At 46.3% G+C, this 10,694-nt stretch overlaps 1 non-coding gene across 1 annotated transcript; it reads right to left on the reverse strand.

Moving 5' to 3' along the window:
- Positions 1-1,748: 1,748 nt before the first annotated feature.
- On the reverse strand, positions 1,749-1,855 carry LOC121104487. The gene has a single exon (XR_005836814.1). It is a non-coding gene; the product is annotated as a U6 spliceosomal RNA (small nuclear RNA).
- Positions 1,856-10,694: the final 8,839 nt, after the last annotated feature.

Below are 10,694 nucleotides of genomic sequence, written 5' to 3' on the forward strand. Positions count from 1 at the left end.
TCCCAGAGTGGATGACCAGGAGGTAGTGCCCCTCCTTGGCCATATTTCAGGGAGTCCAGGACTCCTGGTGGTAAAGTGACAGGTAAGAAAGCTCTGGCTGCTCCAAGTTCCATCCACCTAGCCATCCCAAGGACAGTGGGGATCAGTATCTCCCAACACACTGATTTCAAGGCACATCACTCAGGGTATTTAATTGTAAATCTAGAATTATACTGACTGGAGCTACCTTGGACGTAAGAATTTGTGGCACTACGTAAATATTGATCCAGATTTCCAGCAGTTTGTAAAGCCTAGTAGTTCTGGATACTTGTCACTAAATGCTATCTTTCTTTTCCTAGGAAAGTTGAGCCTGGGAAGCCTGTGGTGATACATCAAAAATGTTTTTTAAAAAATTGGGGCACCTGGGTGGCTCAGTGGTTAAGCGTCGTGATCCCGGCATTATGGGATGGAGCCCTGCATCAGGCTCCTCCACTGGGAGCCTGCTTCTTCCTCTCCTACAGCCCCTGCCTGTGTTCCCTCTCTCTCTGGCTGTCTCTCTCTCTCTCAAATAAATAAAATCTTTTAAAAAAATGTTTTTAAAAATAGTCATCTTGAAAATGTTATTCAGTATTTCATTGCTCAGTATTTGCCGTGCCACCTACATGTTACACAGATTAAAGTCTCTAAAAGGGGTGCCTGGCTGGCTCAGTCAGTAGAGCATGCGACTCTTGATCTTGGAATTGTGAGTTTGAGCCCCACATTGGATGCAGAGTTTACTTAAAATAAATACGTAAAAATAAAAAATAAATCTCTAATAAACTATAGCCAACCCCTGCACTAATTATACTCCGGGCAGTGGACTTTACATTACATGTGAAAGGTTCTATTTTACAATAGGGATTGCTAAGCAGAGTAAATTGTACTTGACATTGCATAAAATACAACAGGCATAGAGTCCACCTGCAGAAGCCTGAAAGAGTATGCTCTTGAATACGGTGGTTCCTCAAAAAATTAAACGGTTACTATTTGATCCAGCAATTTCACTTCTGAGTATGTACTCAAAAGAAAGCAGGAACTCAAACAATATTTGTATACCCACGTTCATAGCAGCATTATTCAAAATAGCCAAATGATGGAAACAACCCAAACGTCCATCAGTGGATGATGGATGAACAAAATGTGAGATAGATAGATAGATAGACAGATATAGATATAGACAGACAGATAATGGAATGCTATTCAACTTTTAAAAAATGTAATTGATACATGCTACAACATGGATGAACCTTTAAAATATTGTGCTAAGTGGAATAAGCCAAATTTAAAAAGGACCGATATTGGGGCACCTGGCTGGCTCAGTTGGATCATGCAACTCGATCTCGAGGTTGTGAGTTCGAGCCCCACACTGGGTGTAGAGATTACTTTAAAAAAAAAAATCTAAAAAAAAAAAAAAAGGACCAATATTAATTCCACTCACGTGCAGTACCTAGAGTAGTCAAATTCATAGAGACAGAAAGTAGAATGATGGTTGCCAGGGTCTTGGGGGAGGGAGGAATGGGAAGTTATTGTCTAATGGGGACAGAGTCTGGTAAGGGAAGATGACAAAGTTCTGGAGATGGAATACACTTAAAGTGACTTAACTGTACACTTTAAAGATGTTTAAAATGGCAAATTGTACATTTAGCACAATGAAATTTTTTTAACTAGAAAAAGAACTATATTAGCATGTGGGCAAGGGGAAGAGGAGAACTAAAGGCAGACTGAGTATTTAAGTAATTAAATGATTCTCGAATTTGTGTGTCATCCTTGTGCAGGGCCCATGCCAATCTTCTCTGTATCGTTCCAATCTTAGTATATGTGCTGCTGAAACGAGCACCAGTATTTAAATTAAAATAAGAATTAATAAAATGCTAAATCAGTATCACCCAATAACAGGAGTCTGTAATGTCTTGGTCTGTGCCATAATCAGACTAGTCTGAGGTGCCATGTGTATTCTGAGGTACCTATTTTTAAAAAGATAGACCCAGGTGAGAGGTACGAGGAAATAGTGTCATAAAAAGCGGTTGAAAGAGCAGGGCTATTTTGGGTGGAGAAGAGAAAGGGAGAGGGGCATGATGGCTAGCTCCTCATAGCTGAAAAGCTGTCACGTACAACATCTTTCCTGCTGCTCCCTTAGGCGGAACCAGAACTGGGGGGTGGAAGCCTTCTCATAGAATCAGAATTTTGGAGGCGAAAAGGCCGTTCGTGACTTTGTCACTTGCCTTGGACCACACAGCCGGTGAGGGCGCTCAGGTTTCCAAAGAGGGGGTCCTAGCTCCAGCATCCCATGCTTTTCTGGGCGGCGGGCTGATTCCCACGGCCCATCCCAAACCGTTAACACTCCGCTCACCGCTTCGGTACCCTTACCTCCTCCAAATCAGCTAGGTTCCCCTCCATTTTCCAGGGAAACAGCAGCTCACCGAGCGCCCTCTCCTTCCCGCTGCCGACGCCCCTCCGCCCGCGCCCTCGGTCCCGTCACCCTCCGCCTGCTCGGCGACTCCAGCCCGCAGCAGCGCTCCCGCCTCTTCCCCGGGGACGGTGCGTTCTTCGTCTCGCTCGACCTCTCCGGACTGTGCGGTTCTGCTACCTTCGGTCGCCGCCGGAGGCGTCACACGGACAATTCGCGGCCGAGCTCGTAACTGCGGCTCTGAACCGTCCGCGGGGACGCCGACGCGCGCCCACCGAGCCTCGGAAGTCCGGGGGACGTCTGTGTCCCGCCGAAGCCCGCCGGGAGAGCACGAGTCACTCGGAATACTCTCAACAGAACATGCAGAGTCTGGCATGGGCCTCGCCGGAGCTGAAAGAGCAGGAGACTGGGACGTGAGGCATCCTGAAGACCGGCGACGGCCGCGCTGCCTCGGCCAGCCCCTCTCACCTCCCCGAGCTCAGGTCCGCGGGCGAGCTGCGCCACCCAAGGCCGGCCTGCTGGCGGGAGGCGACAGCACAGACTCCTCCGGGTGCAAAAGGACCAGGAAGGAACTAGCCGGACTCCCCCTAGGCCACCCTCCCCTCTCTCCTCCCCTACCCCTCCTCACCCCTACCCCTCCTCCGCACCTCCCCACACCCTCTCCCCCACTTCTCCCCTCCCCCTCCTCCCTCCACTACCCTCTTGTCTCCCTTCTCCCCTTCCCTTCCCCCACCCCTCCTCTCCCTTCTCCCCCCCCACCCCTCCTGTCCCTTCTCCCCCTCCTTCCTCCTCTCCCACCCTCCTCTCCCTTTTCCTCCTCCCCTCCGCTTCCCCACACCCCTCTCCCCTTCTCCCCTTCTCCCCTCCTCCTCCTCCCTCCACTCCATCTCCTCCCTCCACTACCCCTCCCCTCCTCTCCCTTCTCCCCCTCTCTTCCTCCTCCCCCAACCCTTCTCTCCTTTCTCTCCTCCCCTCCTCTCTCCCTCCCCTCCCCACCTGTCCTCTCCCTTCTGCTCCCTTCACCTCCCCTCCTTTCTACCTCTCCCCTTCTCCCTCCCATCTACCCCTCACCTCCCACCAGTGCCTCCCACTGGCTGAACAAGAAGCCAGCTGACAATGACTTCAGGTGAGCCTTGTCCCCACCCAAGACATGAAACAGAGCAGGGAAAGGGTGAGGAACATATCTGAAAGCCAACGGATTTTGTCATTTTATGAGTGCGCAAATAATAAAGTTACACAGTGTATAAACCCTCTTCCAACAAAAGCCACATGTCTTTTTTATTTTTAACGGGGGAGACCAGAGTATAAATCTGAAGATCTCCTGATACAGAAGATAACAAAGTTCCATACCATTCTAACTAAAATTTAACTTGTAATAATTGAGAGCTTTTCTGCCATTTTATTGTTTGACCTCAAGTTGCTAACTGATGCAACACACCTTATAAAGGTTAACTTCCAAAAGGTCATACTGAAAACGAAGGGTTTTTTTCTTTCAGGAATATTCATAGCAGCTTTATTTGTAATAGCCCCAAACGGGAAACAATCAATCAGAATGTCCATAGACAGGTGAATGGACTACGTGTAAACATGCAGCCATACAACGGAATGCAACTCAGTGGTAAAAGTGGAAGTACTATCGATGAACACTACAGCATGGGTAAATCTCAAGATAATTATGCCGCCTGAAGTTAGACCGAAGCAAGAGAACATACATACTGTATGGTTCCATTTATATGAATCCTGGAAAACGCAAGCTAATCTACAATGACCAAAGCAGATTCAATGGTCACGGAACCAAGTGGAGGGTGAAGAGGGATGAGACAGGGAATCCCAAAGGGTGTGAAGAAATTTTTGAGGGTGACGCACCTGTTCATTATCTTTATTTTTTCCCCTCACAAACATTCTCTTTAATAGATAAGCTTAACCTTGGTGGCAAATTTTAATAGAGTAGAAAGCCTTCACTGTGTATCATCTATATTTAAAGTTTCTTTATCTTTCTGAAGAGAGAAATTCTAAGATTAATGTGCACCGAAAATGAGAAATTTAAGAAAGTGGAAAAACTGCTAGTTTATTCAAGTTGTTTCACCTGGTGGTTACAGCTAGTTAAGTTAGTTATATATCGGTTTGAGAGTGATTGATGGTGACAAAAATTATCCAAAATAAGGAGTCACAAGCTATTTGGGCTTTAAAAAAATACCATACTCCTAAAAATACCAGTTTTTATCTCTTAGTGATCGGTCAAATATAAAGGCATGTTTTACATTATATGTTTGTCTATCTAGTTTATTTCTCATAACAGGTTCTTTTTTTTTTTTTTAGGTTTATTTATTTTAGTGAGAGAGCATGAGCAGGAGGGGCAGAGGGAGAGAGAGAGAGAGAGAATCTCAAGCAGACTCTGTGCTGAGTGTGGAGCCCAACACAGGGCTCAGGCCCCGATCCTGAGATAACGACCCGAGGCAAAACCAGGAGTCAGGCGCCTAACTGACTGCACCACCCAGGTGCCCCTCTCATGACAGTTTTTGAAAACTATCACCATAGCAGGGTTTATTTCACAAAGGTACTGATGTGGTGAAGTACAGCGATCAAGCCCCCATAAACAAGACATGTGTCACTAGTACCTGTGACCTTCTTCTGTCACCCTATCTGATCACCACCCCCAAGAAAATTATCATTTCCATAACCATCAATTCCCAAACTATCAGGTCTATCAAACTTCAGTGCTCTTCCTATCCCACCCATCACTCCCTACCCCACGACTCTCTCTCTCTCACACACACACACACACACACACACACACACACGCCGTTTCAAATTGGTGTATGCATTAAGCAACCTGAAAGACTGTAAAATCTATCATTCTTATATCAAGTAGCTCTTTAGAACTTTAGTAAGCGTAAGGTCACATGGAGGGCTTGTTATTTAATGCAGATTTTCATGCCTACTCTCAGAACTTTTAATTTCATAGTTCTAGGTGAGGAATCAGCTTTTTTATCTTTCATCTTTGGCATTATAATTATATGTAGGGATGTGGACCTCCTTGGGTTCATTTTGTTTGGAATTTCCCCAGGTTATTTCTTCAAATAAGTTTTCTGCCCCCTTCTCTCTCCCTTCTCCTTCTGGGACCCCTACGATGAGAGTATCTGTTCGCCTGATGTTGCCCAAGACATCCCTTAACCTATTCTCATCTTTTTTCATTCTTTTTTCTTTTTGTTCTTCAGCTCGGGTGCTTTCCCTCACCCTGTCTTCCAAGTTGCTGATCCGTTCCTCTGCATCTTCTGATCTACTGTTAATTCCCTCTAGCGTGTTTTTCATTCCAGTTACTGTGTTCTTCAGCTCTGAGTCATTCTTTTCTATATTTTCTATCTCTCCATTGAAATTCTAACTAAACTCTTCCACTCTTCTCTCCAGTCTCGTGAGCATCTTTATGACCTTTACTTTGAACTCTTTATCGGTAGATTGTTTATCTCCATTTCATTTAGTTCTTTTTCTGAGGTTTTGTCTTATTCTTCCGTTTGAAGCATATTCCTCTGTGTCCTCATTTTGCTTGACTTTCTGTGTTTGTTTTTATGAACCAGGTGGAACACCTACCTCTCCTAAACTTAATGGAATGATCTTGTGTAGGATTTTGATTGCCTGTGGACTTTAAGTGCCTGGTGACTTTGGCTGGCTGGTAGAGCGGTGGCTGGTGTGGGCTGGAGGTCCCAGGGCACTCTGTGCTGAGGCTGCCCTGGTGGGATGGCCAGAGCTGAAAAAGGTGTGGAGCCAGGTAGTCCCAGGGCTCTTGGCACAGAGGGCACACTGGCAGGACAGCTGCAGCTGACGTGGGTGCAAGCTGGAGTGTCTCAGGACACTCCATGCAAGAGCACCCTAGCAGAGAGCCTGGGGTGGAGGCAGGCATGGGCAGGGTGTCCTGGGGCACTCTGCTCCAGTAGTGCCCAGGCGAGTCACCTGGAGCTGAAGTGGAGCTTGGAGTGTTCCAGGATGCTTTGCAACTTTGTCACCTTGGCAAGGTGGTTGGGGCTATAGGGAGCGCTGACCAGGGGTGTCCCGGTGTGCACTGCGCTGGGGCCACCTTGGTTGGATGTCAGGGGCCGGTGTGGGCTAGGGGCCCCATGCTCCCTAAGGCAGTAGGGAGCCTGCTCCCATCCACACTGTCAAGGTGGAATGTAAACCGTAGCACTTGCCAGCCCCTCTGACTCAGAGAGACTTCCCGTAGCTCCCCTAGCAGCTGATAGGGTTCTTGGGCTGGATCTTTTATATTCTAGTTGCTGATTGGTTTGTTTGTTTGTTTGTTTGTTTGTTTGTTTGTTTATTAGGTTCCATGCTTAACGTGGGGCTTGAACTCACGACCCTGGGATCAAGAGCCCCATGCTCTACTGACTAAGCCAGCCAGCCAGCCAGCCCTCTAGTTACTGTTTTAAACTATAATTTTTTTTTTTTTCTGTGCCTCTGGGTGTCCTGGGCTCACTAAGGCCACAGGCCAGCTGTGGTAGCCAGAGCACTGCTCCTGTCTCAGGATGGAGGGAGAGTGTAAACCACGGCACTCCCCAGCTCCCCTTACCCTCCAATCCTGACCCGGAGAGTACCAGCAGCTCTCCAGTGTTTGGCACAGTCCTAGCGCTGAATCCTTTATATTCTAGTTTCTCTTTTATTTTTTTTTTAAAGATTTTATTTATTTATTCGACAGAGATAGAGACAGCCAGTGAGAGAGGGAACACAAGCAGGGGGAGTGGGAGAGGAAGAAGCAGGCTCACAGCGGAAGAGCCTGATGTGGGGCTCGATCCCATAACGCTGGGATCACGCCTTGAGCAGAAGGCAGACGCTTAACTGCCACCCAGGCGCCCCTCTAGTTTCTCTTTTAAACCATGGATTTTTTTCTGTGCCCCTCCCCCCCACCCCTGGCAGATGACTCTGCTCCTAGTTCCTCTGTACTAGCCCTCCCCACTGCAGTTCTCAGTGCTGGGGTGGGGGTTCCCTTTGTTACTGTGTGCCTGTCTCTCTCGCCCTTCGCAGTGTGATCTGTCTATATTTTGCTGTGGCAGAAGCTGTTCAGTCAGCCCTCAGTTCTTCTTCAGGAGGAATTGCTCTATAAAAAGGTGTAGATTTGGTGTGTTCCTGGAGGAGGTGAGGTCAGGGTCTTCCCAAGTCACCATCTTGGACTGTAACTCACAAAATAAGCTCTTGATTGAGTTCCTTCTGTCTCTTCCCCCCTTTTTGTTCTGGGGCCATTTAGAATCCATCTTAGATCTGATTCAGGTCCTCGGCAACCAATTTGACCATATTCACCTAAACTATCTGTGGACAACCAAACGCTCTCTGCTAATACACAGCTAGAAAGGCATCTTCGGAGTGACTTCAAGTCCTTATGTATGAGAATACACACGAATAGTGACGTATGTAATCCTACAGAGAAAGCAATTCCCAATTCACTTCTTTTTTACTTTGGAATTTTTTACAGGATGATATCATTTTATGTCAAGATTATACTCCAGGAAAACACCATATTATATCAAAGAGGGGAATTATTTTTATAGGAATTAATATAAAAAGTCTAGCTGCATTCCCAGACAGCTACTCCCAGACATTCCAATACATGACTTATAAAAACTGTCCCCAAACTCTTTGAATGACACGATCATTCTTAATTTTTTTTTTGGATCATTCTTAATTTTAAAATGTAGATTCTGGACTTGAGAGGAGACCAAGCAGATGTTCTTGGTATTTCCCCAAAGATGACTACCCAAGCGTAGCCCTTGACCAGCGTGAATTAGGCAAAAGGTGAGGACAGAGCTAAAGTCAGAAGCCAAGGACTCACAGCGACACACGTAAGCACAACATAACTACCAAATGCAGTAATTTATACCAAAATTATCCTAAATAAATAAACATCTCAGTGCAAAAGGGAACAATATAGGAAGAGTCAACATAGAACTCTATAGATTTTTTTTTTTAGATTTTATTTATTTATTCGACAGGATAGAGACAGCCAACGAGAGAGGGAACACAAGCAGGGGGAGTGGGAGAGGAAGAAGCAGGCTCCGAGCGGAGGAGCCTGATGTGGGGCTCGATCCCATAACGCCGGGATCACGCCCTGAGCCGAAGGCAGACGCTTAACCGCTGTGCCACTCAGGCGCCCCTAGATTTTTTTTTTTAATAACACATGTGGTTTTGTATTCTCTACAAACAACTGGCCAAAGAGAGAGGGAGTCCAGATGTATACTGCTAGTCAATAGAAAGAAGCCTGCCTGAGATTGAAGTTTTGCTGGGGATGAAATGCGTGAGGGCAGCTCAGGGCTGACTGGGCAGACACATGAACTGCCAGGTGAGGCGTACCGTAGCCCAGTGCTCTACACAGCAAGCACCCAGGGGCTGGGCCCATACTCGTTGTCGCACATTCAACTTCACTGAGCTTTAACCAAAAAGGGAACCCACAGTCCCTGCCCTCAAAGAGTCCTTAGTCTACAAGACACTGCATGGAAAACATAATGCAGTATAACATCATAAGAGAGTTACAGAGGCAGCACGAGGGAGGAACGGATGAACCGCATTGGAGAAGGGAGTCAGGACCCCTGGCCAGAGAAGATACTCCATGAGTTTCAGAGTAAAACTACCATATTTGGATTGCACTTTCACTCACTTTCACAGCTCATTTATGCTTGTGATGACCTCATGAGGTACGTCATTATCTTCGTTTCACAGATGTGGAACATAGGCTCCCAGAGGATGCAAGACTATGATTCGAAAACCTAACACTCACTGAGCACTTACTAGGTAGGATGTGCTGGGCTGGGCAGTGCGTGGACATTATTTTATTGAATCTCTGCAACAATAATCCTTAACACTCTTCATTTTATGAAGGAGAAAACCAGGATGTACAGAAGTTAAGGTAACTTGTCCGAGTCAGGATTTGAACTTAGCTACGATTCAGAACCTGAGCCCTTACCAGCTCTACTACATGACGCGGCTTCCCATGTGTGCAAGTAAGTACTTCAATTTTCAGTTATCCAAACTGGCTTAGTGTAGCAGGTGTCAGACACACCTGGGCTAGAATCTGTCGTTGGTCATTTACCAGCTTAAATCTGAGCTTAAATCAATTTACTTAACCTTTTTTTTACCTTCGCTTTCTTCATCTCTAGAATAGGAATTGTATGTATCTGGAGGCGCCTGGGTGGCACAGCGGTTAAGCGTCTGCCTTCGGCTCAGGGCGTGATCCCGGCGTTATGGGATCGAGCCCCACATCAGGCTCCTCCGCTCGGAGCCTGCTTCTTCCTCTCCCACTCCCCCTGCTTGTGTTCCCTCTCTCACTGGCTGTCTCTATCTCTGTCGAATAAAGAAATAAAATCTTAAAAAAAAAAAAAAAAGGAATTGTATGTATCTGGCCACCCTGATTATTTTTGCTCACAGCATCTTTACTTATTCTTTTATTTTGCACTTAACCCAGTTTGTAATTAATTGCTGACATCTGCCTCTACCTGTAGAATATAAGCTACATGAGGGCTAAGACTTGCTTACAAACATCTTGCTCACCATTGTATCTTGGACAAGTAGCACAGAGCCTGGCACATGGTGGGTACCCAATAAATACGTGTTCAGCAAATAATTCATCCCAGGGGAAAAAGATAATTCCTCCCACCTCCCTTTCATTAAATAGGACCCTCCTGGAGGGGTTCTCGTAGAAGTATCAGGACAATGAGATATTATGAATGACCACTCCTGGGTAATTTAGCACTATCTCCTGCCAAGAGAGGTGAGATGCTGATTGGCAACCCTACCAGAATCACAAGTAGGGCCAGCATCATCATGGTGTGACCTGGGCAGTAGCACAGGGCTCTGAGCTCAGAAGGGCCCTCCCTGCATGTGGATTAAAGCTCTGCTGTTACTGTCTTGAAATTCTTAATAATTTCTTTTAGCAAGGACCCCTTCATTTTTATTTTGCACAGGGAACTACAAATTATACAACTGGTCCTAGTCACACAGAATGGGTGGTAAGGGAGGAGAAAGGGGAACACGAGGCAACATTTCTATCAAAACAAGATCAGGGCGCGCCTGGGTGGCTCAGTCCTTAAGCGTCTGCCTTCAGCTCAGGGCGTGGTCCCAGGGTCCTGGGATCGAGCCCCACATCGGGCTCCCAGCTCTGCTGGGAGCCTGCTTCTTCCTCTCTCACTCCCCCTGCTTGTGTTCCCTCTCTCACTGGCTATCTCTCTCTCTGTCAAATAAATAAATAAAATCTAAATAAATAAATAAATAAATAAATAAATAAATAAATAAA

Source organism: Ursus maritimus, unplaced genomic scaffold (genome assembly GCF_017311325.1).
Source record: "Ursus maritimus isolate PB19 unplaced genomic scaffold, ASM1731132v1 scaffold_21, whole genome shotgun sequence".
In the NCBI taxonomy this organism is placed as follows: domain Eukaryota; kingdom Metazoa; phylum Chordata; class Mammalia; order Carnivora; family Ursidae; genus Ursus; species Ursus maritimus.